The 14,417-nt window shown below is 38.1% G+C and overlaps 1 protein-coding gene across 3 annotated transcripts in view; it reads right to left on the reverse strand.

Moving 5' to 3' along the window:
- nemy (no extended memory) overlaps positions 1-12,118 on the reverse strand; it is a 74,221-nt gene extending 62,103 nt beyond the window's left edge. The window contains exon 1 of one of the 3 annotated variants that reach the window (XM_066299789.1): positions 11,941-12,118. The gene's annotated coding sequence lies outside the window, so the exon portion shown is untranslated. Of the gene's footprint in view, positions 1-734; positions 884-11,940 lie in introns of those variants that run through there. The other 2 variants (XM_066299787.1, XM_066299788.1) reach the window with 2 other exon arrangements.
- Between the last annotated feature and the right edge of the window lie 2,299 nt (positions 12,119-14,417).

Below are 14,417 nucleotides of genomic sequence, written 5' to 3' on the forward strand. Positions count from 1 at the left end.
ATAAAATTTAAAACAATTATAAATTTCATAAGAAATTCCATAAATTAATACGTTGGATTGGTCGTGGTGGCCCTATTAGTTGGCCTCCAAGATCTCCAGACCTCACACCACTAGACTGTTGTTGGTGGGGTTGGTTTAAGACTGAAGTGTACAGAGTAAAAGTGGACACTCAAGATGCACTAATTCGACGCATTAGAAATGCTGCAGCTGCCATTAAAGAAAGACATGAAACAATCAGGAGCGCAACGAATGCTCTTCATAGATGAAGCCGAAAATGTTAAGAAGTTAATGGCAATATTTTTGAACATTTACTATGATGATATCCGAACGTTGATTTATGGAATTTCTTATGAAATTTATAATTTTTTTAAATTTTATGTTTTAATTTTATTTACTCTATAACTTGTAAACAAACGAAAATCGGATAACAACATTTGAGTGTTTTTACATTTATTTTTCATGTACAGCACGCTCCTGAAGTTCGGTACGATCCTCCCGACTCGCCCTGTATAACCCACAACATGCTACAATTCAAGTAAATTACAACAATCCATTATTATTTGGGCGAATTCCGAGTGAATTTGTTTCGAACTTTCGAAGTTCCTTGTACATTTACTAATTACGAGGAATTGTCAGTAATAAGGGGTCCAGAGACAGACATGCAGTTCAAATTAATATCATTTCAGCTCCATTACGTTATACCTAAGTTGAATAATCGAATTTTCTTAACTCACCCAATATGCAAGTATCAGTTATCACATTATTCCAGAATTATCCGAATCCCTCTGAACCACATTGAACAATACCCCGAAAATCGTAGCAACAACGCTCATCACTAGCGAAATTTCACGTAATGAAGCCTTTTCGGCACTGTCGAATAGCGGTACCCACAGACGACTTGATGGTACTCGTACTCGAGAGGCACGTTCGCCCGCAGTTAGTACCAGCTGGGCAAAAACTATGGTAAAAAGGCAAGAGTAGAAATATATGGTTGTTTTGGCGGAAGATTGTCTAGCCCTCGCTACATGGAAATGATAGTAATTAACGACGGACGTTGTTACGACACGCGGTGTGTAATAATCCGAGTCGGCGTGCCTGTAATTATGCCGTTTCGGTCTCCTGGTTGGGGTTAAGGTGCATGCCGACCATTAAAAGGGAGACATGGTTGCCCAGGGTCAGAAAATGCGCTTTTTGTGACAGCATGGGTATTCGGTGATATCCCAGCACGACACTTATATAGAGCGAAAATGAAAAAAGTATTTAAAAACCACTTTTGGTGGCAAACTATGCAATATGAAGGGTGGAAAAACTGAAAATTTCGCTTAACGTGAAGACCGATGAAACAAATCTTGAAGAGCAAAAACTGGTCAAAATTTTGAAATCGCCAATCAGCACTTCCAAAAAATTCATTCTCACTCGCACAGGTTCGCACAGAATAAGCGCCCACGAGATCAGGAGATTCTCAAGTTTTCATACATTTCTTTTTCGAGTTGCTGATCTTCCCCTCATATGAAACTCCATTCATTCGTATGAATGTAGTACATGTTCCACAAAAAGATGGCTCCACCTATGCTTTTTGGTAATTTACGAAAGTGTTTAGACTTTCCTTAAGTTTTCCTTTAAAATCATGTTTGGTGGCCAAAAATATCACTCTCTGCAAAAAATCATTCACATCCGCTTCCTTATACTGTAGTATAGCATACTAAACCGAAAATCGGCTTCCACCTAATGATAGCTCCACATTGGATTTGTGGCGTTTATCAATATGTATCTGTTTACATTGATTTTTTGCTGCGTAAGAACGTTGCTCTGGAAGATGGTGCTCAGTTTTCTTCAGTATTTGTTACAATGGGACGTGGTCGATCTTTAACTGAGGTGGAAAGAACAGAAATCTTAACTCGTCATCGTTATGGACGTTCAAATCGTTGGATCGCTCGTGAAATGGGACGTAATCATCGAGTTATTAATTCTTTTTTAAAGGATCCAACCGCTTACGGTAGGAAAAAGTCCCCAGGGCGACCGAAAACGTTGACTGCCCGTCAGACAAGACGCATCATTAATGCACCTTCAAACGCGACTGTGTCATGTAGTACCATCAAAAAAGACCAGGACCGTAATGTATCAATTGAAACGGTTAGACGTACGATTCGTGAGTGTGGTTTTATTAAACATTCGAAAATGCTCAAAGCACCAGAGTTACCTGCGTTCACAAGATTCAACGTCTCGCATTTGCTCGTGCTAATGTTCGTACTGATTTTACAAATGCAAGTTTTCAATATTAGCAGCAATGTTATGTAATTATTCACCATCTTCCATGTAGTTTATTTGGTCTGACGAGAAAAAATGGAATCTGGATGGCCCTGGTGGATATAATTCGTATTGGAAAGGTTTGAGGAAAGAACCTCACGAAGAAACTTTGGTGGTGGCACATTAATGGTGTGGGCAGCGTTCAGCGTGCATAGCAAAGTGCGTTTAGCGTTTCCATTCACTAAGATGAATTCGGAAGAATATCAAGAACTGCTGGACGCCGGTCTTTTGCCTTATCTCGAGGCAAATGATGGTATTCCATTCCAATATCAACGAGACAATGCACCAATTCATATCTCGCGATCGTCGAAAGCTCGGTTTAATGGAGCGCAATTGCCGCTGGTCGACTGGCCTTCTCGTTCGCCGGATTTAAATGCACTGGAAAACGTTCGGGCGATACTCATACACCGTATTTACGCAAATAATCGAAAATATAGTACCATTCAGGAGCTTAAGAATTCAATTTTTCTTGAATGGGTAAATCTGGATAATAATTTTCTTGTTCGACTTGTAGAATCTATGGATAAACGTTTATTTCCAGTAATTCAGAAGAATGGCGGTGTCACTGATTACTGAAATGTCGTCAATGCTATTATTTTCTTGGTAAGCTGTAAATAAATTGTTGTTTTTGAAGCGGAGCTATCATTAGGTGGAAGCCGATTTTCGGTTTAGTATACTATGCTACAGTATAAGGAAGCGGATGTGAATGATTTTTTGCAGAGAGTAATGTTTTTGGCCAACAAACATGATTTTAAAGAAAAACTTAAGGAAAGCCTAAATACTTTCGTAAATTACCAAAAAACGTAGGTGGAGCTATCTTTTTGTGGAACAGTGTATGTGCGAAGATAGTCCCAAAAATACCCGACCTGATATACTAGATGCCGATTTTTTGTTGAAAATTTTCCTAAACTACAAAGACCTGACTTTAAAAAGCGCATGTGCAAAGCTTAAGGCCGCTACGTTAATTTGTGTTTGTTTTAATGCTCTTTTCAGTGAACATTTTTACAGATTTTTTGAACATACAAAAAATTAGTCACTGATATGTGATTCAATACTCTAATTTATAAATTCTTAGTCCATCCAATATCAAAGCGGACTTATATTCTATTCTCGGGGAATATGGTCCTTCACTAACAACTGCAAAATACTGGGTGGCGCAATTTAAAAGCGGCCATATGAGCTGCCGCAACAATTTCACGGTGGTCGACCCAATAAGGTGACGGCCACCGTTTTTTAGAATGCAAGCAAGGGATAATTTTCATAAACGAAAAACAATACACGGAGAATATTAACAAATTTTTTGCAGAATTCGAACGAAGAAATAAGAAAAAAGCGACCGCATTTAGCGAAAAAGAAAGTCTTGTTTCAGCAAGATAAACGCCCACACTCCTGTCATCGCAATGGCCGAAATCAATCAACTCGGTTTCGGTCGGAACTTTTTCCTCGCCCGCCCATTCTCCAGATTTAACTCCCTCAGATTATTTTCTATTTTCAAACTTGAAAAAATGTCTCGGTGGAAAGAGAGAAGTCCGAGGTTGATGAGTATTTCGAAACGTTCGAGGTTTCTCACTATAAACAGGGTAGAGAAGCCATACAATGTATCTGGAAAAAGTATGTTAATCTCGAAGGAGACTATGTCGAGAAATAATTTAATATTTCCCAATTTTTTTTTGTAAGTGCTAGGCTGGGCACTTCTGGGACAATCCTCGTATATCTTTGCTACTTTGCGACTCTGTTAGTTTTTGATATCCCTGTACCATCACAAAAAGGTTAACACGTGTGACTCGTGAGCTTTGTGAACTTGTTAATGAAGGTTTCCGTCGATTGACTATTAAAACAGTTGTTACATGCTACATATAAAAGCGATTATTAATGGTCCACTTTAACGCTCAATTTTTCAGTAGCGTTACTTTAATGCCGATTTTGTTATAGGCAGCCAATAATACTCAACGGTATCATACGCGGTATTGTGGTCTTACCTGATGCTTACCCAACAGACAGAGCTGGGTTATAAAATGCTCAGTTTTATCATTTACATTTCTGCTTTATGAGGTGATTCCGTTACTGTCGTCGCGTTCGCACTTTCGAAACAGTCACAACCCATCTCCTTCCAGCAATACTGCCACGAATGGCGGGTTGCCTCCACGCGCTCCGTCCAACGACCCTTTCAAATTCGTATCCAACATTAAATTCCCCTCAAGAACTTTAACCCGTAATTACCGTCGGCGGAAAAATATTGTAACTAATTCGTGTATTAATGGCCGATCAATGTTAAATAAATATAAGCCGTACATGCCTCTGTCTTTAATGTCTAGTTTATTAATCACCGTCATTAATACACCTGTTCGTTAAATCATCATTACTTCGTTTGTCATTGTCACAAGCAGCAAAATTACATTAGCCAAATCATCGGAATAAAAACTATATCGGTTCTTTATCCGTTAAGTTTATTACGACCCAAAGGAGCTTCTACTTTTCCACATTTCAGGCAATAATTTATACTTCCATCCTGTGTTTGCGAGGGCCTGAGGGCTTACCCTGAAAAATTTACGACCGCAGTAAAATCCAATCACAGAACACCTGCATCGGATCCCTTACATACTCTAGCATAGTCCCTTTAAATTTTTACGAATGTCCTACTTTGTAAGAAATAGAAATAATCAGCCCTGTTTTGGCGATCTTCGACTATCTAGTGCCTTAATCAGGGGGCTTAATGAGCTTTGGTTTGGCGGCAACCACTGATACATCTTTCGATGGTTCCTCAGGTAGCTGCCTCAATCTGCGACGTTAGTGCTCGATCAAATTAGCTTGACGAAATGGGCCCCTTGTGCTAATTTGCAGATGCGTATTTTTCTAAAACTCGTTTAGACTAACAGAGTTATTGTCGGTTTCATGATGCCAAAACGGCAGGAATAAAGGCAGCGATGGGGCCGCTAACACGTCACGGCGCTAGAATAAAATAGTGATGTGCCACTTCCATCTTTACTACCCAGCGGCAAACGAGAAATTCCTAGGAACACAAAAGGCCACGCTGGAGCTAAGGATTTTGTTTAATAAGGCCCAATAGTGCAAATTTTTGAGTAGAACGACGTGAGTTTGACATGTTTGAGACTCAACTTACGTTCATGGTTAAAATTAGCGTGTACGAGTGGACCTAAGCGTTAAATCGAGGGATTCTCAAGTTTAACTGGACTCGCACTCCACTGGTCAATCTTAAAATCTGGTGTACAGGAAGTTGTGAAACTAACCTGATCCAGAACGATTACTCTCGAGAGTAATCCTGTTAATGAGGTACATTGCTGCTAAGGAATAAATTTATTCTCCTCGAAAAAATACTTTCCTTCCGAGAAAACCATAATAATTTTCATATATTTGAAAGAAAATATTCAAGTCAGGTGTCAGTTTATTTTCAGCAATTTCGCGAAGGTTTCTAGTGGGAAATCTCAAAGAACTTAAACTTTCATGTGCCCTACTTACTCTGTTCTTGTTTAAATAGGCAGAAATGGAACGAATATAAGAGAGTTTGGGTCGTTATTCTGGAAGAAATCTCCTGTCCCGGAAGAACAAGGCACAGCGAGAAGGGAAAAGGCTCGTTTTAGAGGCGCGTTGAGACTGTGCTTTGATGATACTGAGAACGTACAGTTGTTTTCAGTGTATTTGGACGTTTATAACATACTTTCCTCGAAACGTCTGTCTAAACTGAAAAACTGCATAAAGATTTTTGCTCCAAACCGACTTTACGAACGGCCGAATACGAAAGCGTTGGTCAGGCTTCATCCATTTAAAATTTATGTAAAAATTATAACTTCGCAATAAAAAATATGTTGCAAACTGAAGGTGATTAATGCTTCAGGAAATTCGATTTAAAATTTAACAAAAAACTACGTTCAACTCCGCATTGTATTCAATATTTCATGGCATTTGAAGCTCCATTCCACCCCAGAATCCTTTTCGTTTAAAGGGCCGTAATTCTACCCGCAAACTTTTACAAAAGGGAAGGTTAGCAAACTTTCCTCGACTGCTCTGTATCATTTATTTGTCAATTAAATTCAAGTCCTAGGCGTTGTAGTTTGTTGAAAAATCGATTGTATTTCGCGATGAGCATGAAGCTCAAGTGCCACGGCAGAGAAAGGTTGTCCTATGTTGAAGTGTTGATGTTGCAAATGCAGGGATCATCTTTGAACTTCCATTCTGATGGATTAAAATATATACACACGGAGAGCGACGTCTGCGCATTTGGAATGTGCAAAATTCGACATCCGCCTCACATGGAAAAAGTGAGTCGAAAACGAGATCAAAATCTGGATGGTTTTTCATTCAGCTAACAATCGGTACAAATACGTAATCGTGAAGTTTTTCTAAAGGCGCCCGAGGTGTCTACATGAAACGCGACGTCGCCATTAAATCTACCAATTCGGTTGGAAAGAATTCGCTAAACGCGAATATACATTTCGTATAGGTATGGTATTTTAAATGGTATACCAGGTCTACCGGTATGAAATGAGCGCTATTTTGTGAAAATAAAACACCAATTTTAACAAGGAAAGAAAAAAAAAATTATTCAAAATTTTGACCGTTGGTTTCTACACATTTCGACCACCTTTCTGGAAATTTACGGATACCACGCCCATAGAAATGTGCCTCTGGCATCAAACCAATTAGACACCCAATTTTCTACTTCTTCGTAGGAATCGAAGCGCTGCTCAGCCAATGTCCCATCGATGAAAACAAATGGTAGTCCGCAGGAGCCAAGTCTGGCGAATACGGCGGATGGGGTAGCAATTCCCAACCAAGCGTTTTGATGGTATCCTGAACGGGTGTGCAGGTGCGTTGTCATGGAGCAAAACTACCTTCCCGTGTCTTCTAGCCCGTTCTGATCGTTTTTCGATCAATTCATTGTTTATTTTCGGCAGCGAACAGTTACACCAGGTTAAACAACAACACAGGTAAAACAATTGTTTTTATCACCCCCTAAAATTATTGTATCGACTTGCCGGACACCCTGTATATTATTGCGGTCGCTCAGATTTTCATCCTCCCCCACCCTCCAGTTTTTCACTTTACATTTTCCACTATTTGGTTGCATAGTTATATCTATTATTGATCTTGCTCTAGCTGTTTCAAATGTCGGTTTGTTTCCTTCGTTGCATACTACCATATCCGTCTCCTCCATAAACTCTTCCATCATTCTCCCTCTTTCCCCCGTTTTAACTGAGTTCCACATTAAATTTTTAGCATTGAAGTCTCCCGCAACTATCACTTTCTTTTTGTTTTCTTTCACCTTCCTCTTGAGTTTTTCTAGATATATTTCGAATTCCGATGTCTTTTTATTCGGCGAGAATTGTTTTACCTGAATGCTTGATGATGTCATCAAATACAAATTCTTCCAAAATGATCATTTTTAGTAGATAACGTTTTGGTGAATGCGCTGCTCGGGTACATAAAAAGTTAATTTCTCTCATTTTTAAAATGTTTCTTAAGAATCTTTTCAGCATGACTGAAAGACTATTGCCCAAGGGAGTTTTTGAGAAATTCGAATAAACCTACACCTAAGCGTTTAAATTAAATCCATATTTGAATTTGACTCTTCGCCTTATTACAAGCTCCGAAGATCATGTTTATGTAGTTCTAAGTAGGTAACGAAGCCATTTTAGATTTTACCCTTTAAATAATTTAAACAATTATCTATAGGCAATAAAAAAGTTTGGTACGTTTTTGTGATTAAAAGGCTTGGTGTTCTTCTACCCCCCAGTGAAAGAGCACGGTTAAATTAAAAAATATTAAAAACTGAATTATCAGGAAAACTGTAACACTTGGTATATAGGTATGTTCGGTTAAATCGAATCAGAATCACGTGATCTATCACCCCCTAAAATTATTGTATCGACTTGCCGGACACCCTGTATATTTGCAATGTAACCATTTGTTAGAAAAATAATATAACGTTAAATCTAGGAGTAATTAGTACCTTAAGATGTGAGGTTTGAAATGAATTAGTTTTCACTGGATTTGTTATTTGCTAATGTACCAGAATCAGTCATTTTATAATGGACCTTCTGGTGGGTCAATACTTTTGTCCCTCACTGTACATCCTGACGCTCGCTTCATACCGGTACACCTGGTACACCATGTGATGAAAAAGAAGACACCACGCAATAAAAATGCCTAGCAAAGTGAGCCTCGTACATTTTTGTTGTAAAAAGGAATGTGTGATAAAAAATAGCACAAAAATATGAATATTTACAATTCTTATAGGATGTTTACAGTTCTTTTAGGACGTTTAAAAAAAAAGTTATTTGATTTTCCTCCCGGCTAGTCCAGTCAGTTTGTTGTTGTCATTTGGTTCGAACAGCGGTCAACTAAGGCGTTAAAATGTCCGGAACTCGAAGACGATGGAACTATCATCAACTGGCTAATTTTGAAAAGGGTCATATGATTTCGCCGCATGAGGTCAGAAAAGGTTTCCGAGAACTCTGTATATAAATGCAAAAAAAAAAAAAAGTTAAAAAAACAATTCCGTAAGCCGGCAGACGTTTAAAATTGAATTTTTAACGCCCATTTGCGGTGTTACATAATTAAATTAAATAATTCGTAATTTTACGTGTATACTTTCCATTAGATTAACTAAATTATTACCAGCGTATTGATTTGATAGATATATATTTATTCAAATTCATTATTTACAAGTAAACAGGTCGAATGTGTCGGTTAGGTGTGGCGTTTTGGAGACCCTGTAAAAACAACCATTTTAGAAACGAAATAGAGGTGGACCCTAGAGAGGCCCGTAAGTGTGGCGTGGAAGAAAGGTGTCATTCGCGTCATGCGAAAAGGAAACGATTGTCATGTGTCACCTCCTCTTAACTCGATAATCATTCGACCGGGCATCGATAGTGACTCCGCTGATGATGAGGACGGTTGAGCCTGTATTTAAATTTAACAAAAATAATTTGTACCCCCTAAACTTGCTTATAATAACAATTAAAAAAATATGATTTTGTTACGCCTATGTCTTGAACTCCTTTAATGTATGCCGGTAAGAGGTTTTTTCGCAGTTTCAACTGATAATAAAGATACTTAACAAATTGTAACGTCGCTCTCAATATGGCCATAAAAAGCATTTTCAACACGAAGGAAGCAATATGTGTGAAACTGTCGACGTAATATCAAAATAAACGTTTGAGAAACGAGAAGTGGCTTTAAACATGATGAGAACAAATCCATTAAAACCTTTTACCACATGTATTATTCATAATTTATAACACAACATTGAGGGGGACAGGCGGGGCAGAGCCGTATTTTCAATTTTGGGCCGAGAGGAAGAACCGACTTCCTGATTTTTTGTTCGAAAGTGTGGAAAACTAATTTTGAAGAGTGAAATTATCAAAAAATTTAAACAGACTTTCAAAATGTGTTTCAGGTTTTTTAAGTGCACCTCAGCACAAAGACGCGGAGATAATCTGTTTCTCTTATTGACCTGACTACATATTTACTCTTAAATGGATCGTCCAACTTGGTAAACAACATGTGGAAAATAGCACATCATCATCTTTAATCGTTCTTTGATGTTCACAGCGGGCTGTGTAAATAATTTACCATTATCACCATCAATGCTAAAGTTAGACCAAAATGCTGATGGCACTGAACCCACGGGCGACATATTAATTTCTTCCTGTAGGTAACTTACACGGCATACCTCCCCCTCAGGTTAACTGTAACTAATTATAAACACACGTATGTTTGTTTTCGATCTGGATGGTGTATTTTTTTTATCTATAAATATGAACCGGATTGCGGTTTGGATAATTTACTTAACCCGAATTAACTTGAAAATGATTTTAGCTTGATAGACGTCTAAATTGGGTAGCTAGCGCATTCTAGAATTTATTGGTGCGGAAGGCGTATGTCGGTAGTGAAAATTTTGGAAAATGTTTCTCACATCATATTCATATCAAATGCTTTGTTACAGGAAATGTGTTTCAGTAGTTCTTATTTCATACTGCGCATTTTTTCAATTAGCCTGAAAAAATCAAGCCTGAAGTATTATCTCTTAGTTTGGAAGGAGACTCCACTGCATCACTGCATTTTCAGTAGCGGCAAATTTTCTGTTTATATACATATGTACATCATACTTGAGCGATTTTTCACCGTGAAGGTCATTGGTGCAAATCTTTTATTTTGGTATTTGGCCGAAGTTTCCCGATTTTCTAATATTTTGCAGGAGCGTGTTCATATGCTTTTAAATGGGACTCTGCTGTCGCCGTTTGTTAAACGATTCAGCTAACTACATTACAAATTTTATGGCGTAATCTGAAATTCATTGGTGCGGACCGTCTCCTCCTGTAAATATTTTCGTGTAATTTTGCTTACAATTTTTGTTGGTCTTTTGTATGATGTCTACTTAAAATGAGTAGTGAAAGTAAAGTAGTGTATTACAAGGTTCCGCAATCGACAATTAGTTTCAAGTACCACTTACACTAATTTGCACACTTGTACTTATTTGAAAGTCATTAAAAATATTTTTTTTACATAAATAAGGGTCATCCAAGTATTGACTTAAGTTTTAATTCATGCAGCTCCTATTCGGCGGTCATAACAAAGGAAACAATGCTACACTTTCTGCATGTTGTATGCTAAGAAGTTAATAACGTTTGTTTCGTAATTCTACTATATAATGCAGTCTACGAAAAAGGAAAATCGGAACTGATCATCAATTTTTCGCAAATATCTACGGAACAGCTCGAAATCGACAATTCAGTTCAGTCTCACTGGATTCGAGTCTCTTATCGTTCTCGAGATTTCCACACTTAGGCATGAACGCTTGGGTCCTTTTAAACATATTTGGGTTGGTACAAGAGGATCGTTTGATTAGTTGTTATTTGCACAAATTTCCCGTTTTCGAAAAATCTCGGCTTAAGCTCTCGATTGCGCCTTTTAACTTGCGAATAATTTTATTATTAATTATAACGAACGCTTGAGGGAAGTTCGAATTTCACCGGTGCAGAACGTCGATATCGGAGGCTTCACAAAAATCGTGGTAACTAATTATAAACTGTTCTAGAACGGCTGAGACATCTTAATGAAACATTTTGTTAGTTTTCTTTTTGTTCAGTTTCCGATCGCAAGGAGTATTTTACGTCTTTTCTTCTTAAATATATATACCGCCTGTGGCCTTCATCGGGGGAAATTCATGTCCGGCCAATTCTGAGAGAGCAACCAGAAGACTATGAAGAAAGTATTATCCCTACAGGTATTGTTCAATATGATAAGCATGCTTGCAAAGGTTCCTACAATAGCTAAAATACGAAATCCTAAAACTCAAAGCTGGCTCGACCCCAACAAAGGCCATTAAGTACGGAAGAAATAATATGTCATTATGCACATCCGGGACAAATACCCCTTGCCTCTTAGAGAGTCTGTCTCTGTCGCTCTATTTACGCAGAATTCGACTATATTTGTTCACGAGTTGACATTTTCTACCTTTGTGTTGATGCTCACCAAAGTATCACCTTCTGAACATCAATTAGCCTCGCACTACATGGCACTGACTGCCCCCCTTGTCGTCTCACTTAGATACCTTTATGTTTAGTACTTTTAGCTCATAAACAAAACACAAATAACAACCCCACCCCTTACCGTTTCCCATCCGCCGCTCCCTCCATATTATCCGGATGCGGTCGCAGCTTCCTCGCTCATCTGGATCCCCGTTTCTAATCCGTTTCGCTCAATGAAAACTCGCGTTGAACGCAGATTTACGAATCAACGTAAGCTGAATTGATGCGAGTGTCACGAAACAATACACTGTCGAGATGCGTCGTTGTTGTCGTAAACAAAAGGCGTCGCTATCCCGCCAAACGGTGCCGCTTGGAGGACCGAAACAACTGCCTGCGAGCATCCAGCCAGCCGGGGTGTGTTGATTTTGTTGTTCTTTCTTTCCTCATGCTGGTGCTGCTGCTGCCGCCGCCGCCGCCGCCGCCGCTTGCGACGACGTCGACGCATGAGACGCCCGCGTCGTTGGGACGTTGGGTACGCGCGCTTTTTTAGTTCAGCTTTCCCTATTTCAAAGTAATTAATGGAAATTAATACTGATCGTTTTTTCTTTTCAATAGAATGGGTCAAACTGTTTGCCAGTGCAATTTCAGAATTGCGCCTGGAAGGCGACAAAGGGACTCTAAGAAGAAGTTTGACGACTGCTGGTACGGTGATTCAGGTATGTGAGATTATACAGGGTGGTCCCTTGAGGTGTTCCGATGTTTGAGGAGCCGATTCTCTACATCGTCCTAAAACGAAAATGTTATATGAACGCGTGTGCTGAAATGAGATATTTCCGAGAAATTCAGGGTGTTAAATGAAAAATAGTTAAAATCGCGGACCGCCATTAAAGGCGACGCGAAATTGCAAAAATGACAACGGAGTATGTGCGCAATTCTTCGTTTGTTTTGCGTAACCAACTTGATCTCTTTAATAAATTTACCATTATTTTATTTTTTTCTCAAAAATTACTTAAGGCATCAAAAAACACAACAGACATTTTGAGTGTATATTGAATTGGTCATTTAAAAAAATTTATACAATTTGGATAATACCAGCGGCGTATCCCCATTCCTCCATAAAAATTAACCAGGTAACCCCTACGCACGTACATGGTTATAGCATTTTTCTTCAAATAAAAGGAAAACGCAGTGTTTGGACTACTATGTATACAGGTGTATCAAGTTCCAATGAAATATCCTTTGGAAAATACCACGAAACATTTTATTTTCCTTCATTTTTAACACCTTGTACCTTTTCGAAACGATTCATTTTAGGACATAAGTTTAAATAACATTTTCGTCTTAGAACAACCTGGAGGATCGGCCCCTTAAATATCAGAACACCCCTAGGGACCACCGTGTATACGGAGTGTCGTCGACGTTGCATTGCTGAGAACATTTGGGGTGGATAGACTAAGATCGAACACCGATCGAATATTTACAAATTGTGAAGGAGTCACTTATCTCGTTTTCTGCGAACATCGGAATTCAGTCATCAAAAACAGATTTTTATTATACAGGGTCAAGCGTATGTTCCAACACTGCTCAATTACAAGTGAGCGAGGAAACTTTAAGATTCTAGTTGTACTGTGGCTACTACACAGGGTGTTCGTTATTGATATTTTAAGGCGGGATTCTATATCAAAAATGATAGTCGTTTATTACATAAACTATATTCCAAAACGCTCCGGTACGAAAAAAGCGGGCTGCAAAGGTTTAGAAAAAAATGGAACTTAATGAATATTTTCGAAACCGCTTGAAATGTTTCAATGAAATATGGTATGTAAAGGCAATTTATAAGAAAAAAACATTAATTGCAATTAAAATATGCGTTTCAATGCAAAACTATTTTAATACGGCAAATAAAACAATAGAAAATTTAATACATTATAGATTGACACCGTAATGAAATGTGAATTATAACCAACAAGAAACAAAAAAAAACTATTTTTATAACAAGTGTTCAAAATGAGCCACATCATTTAATGTTCATGCTTCCGCCCTTCTTCTCCTCGAATTGTGCACTTTCTCTAATGTTCCCGGCGTATTCCGTATTCCATAACATGCTGCAACTATGCTCTCTTTTAATTCTTCTACAGTATTAATGGGCCTGTCCTAAACTAAGTAAGTTGTAATCCATATTTCATTACGATGTCGACCCATAATGTGTTAAATTTTCCATTGTTTTATTTGTGGCATTAAAATAGATTTGAATAAGTGCGCATTGAATCGCATATTTGTGTTGCAATGAATGCCCCTTTATAAACGATTTTTATGTACCGAATTTCATTGAAATATCTCAGCGATTTCGGAAATATTCATTAAGGTCCATATTTTTTTTAAACTCTACATCCCCGTATTTTGGTAACGGAGTATTTCGAAACATAGTTTGTAAGGCAAAGTATCATTATTTGTTCGTGCAAAATTTCATCTTAAAATATCCGCACAGAATTGAGGAACGCCCCGTATAGATGAATTGAAAAATCAAGGCTGATTAATTAACGATATTTTTGATAACAAAGTTTTTTCAACGTGACTTTAAATGAACCAGGATTTTTGAAAAAGCTTTTTTTTTTTTTT

The sequence above is a fragment of the Euwallacea fornicatus genome, chromosome 34, assembly GCF_040115645.1.
Source record: "Euwallacea fornicatus isolate EFF26 chromosome 34, ASM4011564v1, whole genome shotgun sequence".
NCBI classification, from domain to species: Eukaryota; Metazoa; Arthropoda; class Insecta; order Coleoptera; family Curculionidae; genus Euwallacea; species Euwallacea fornicatus.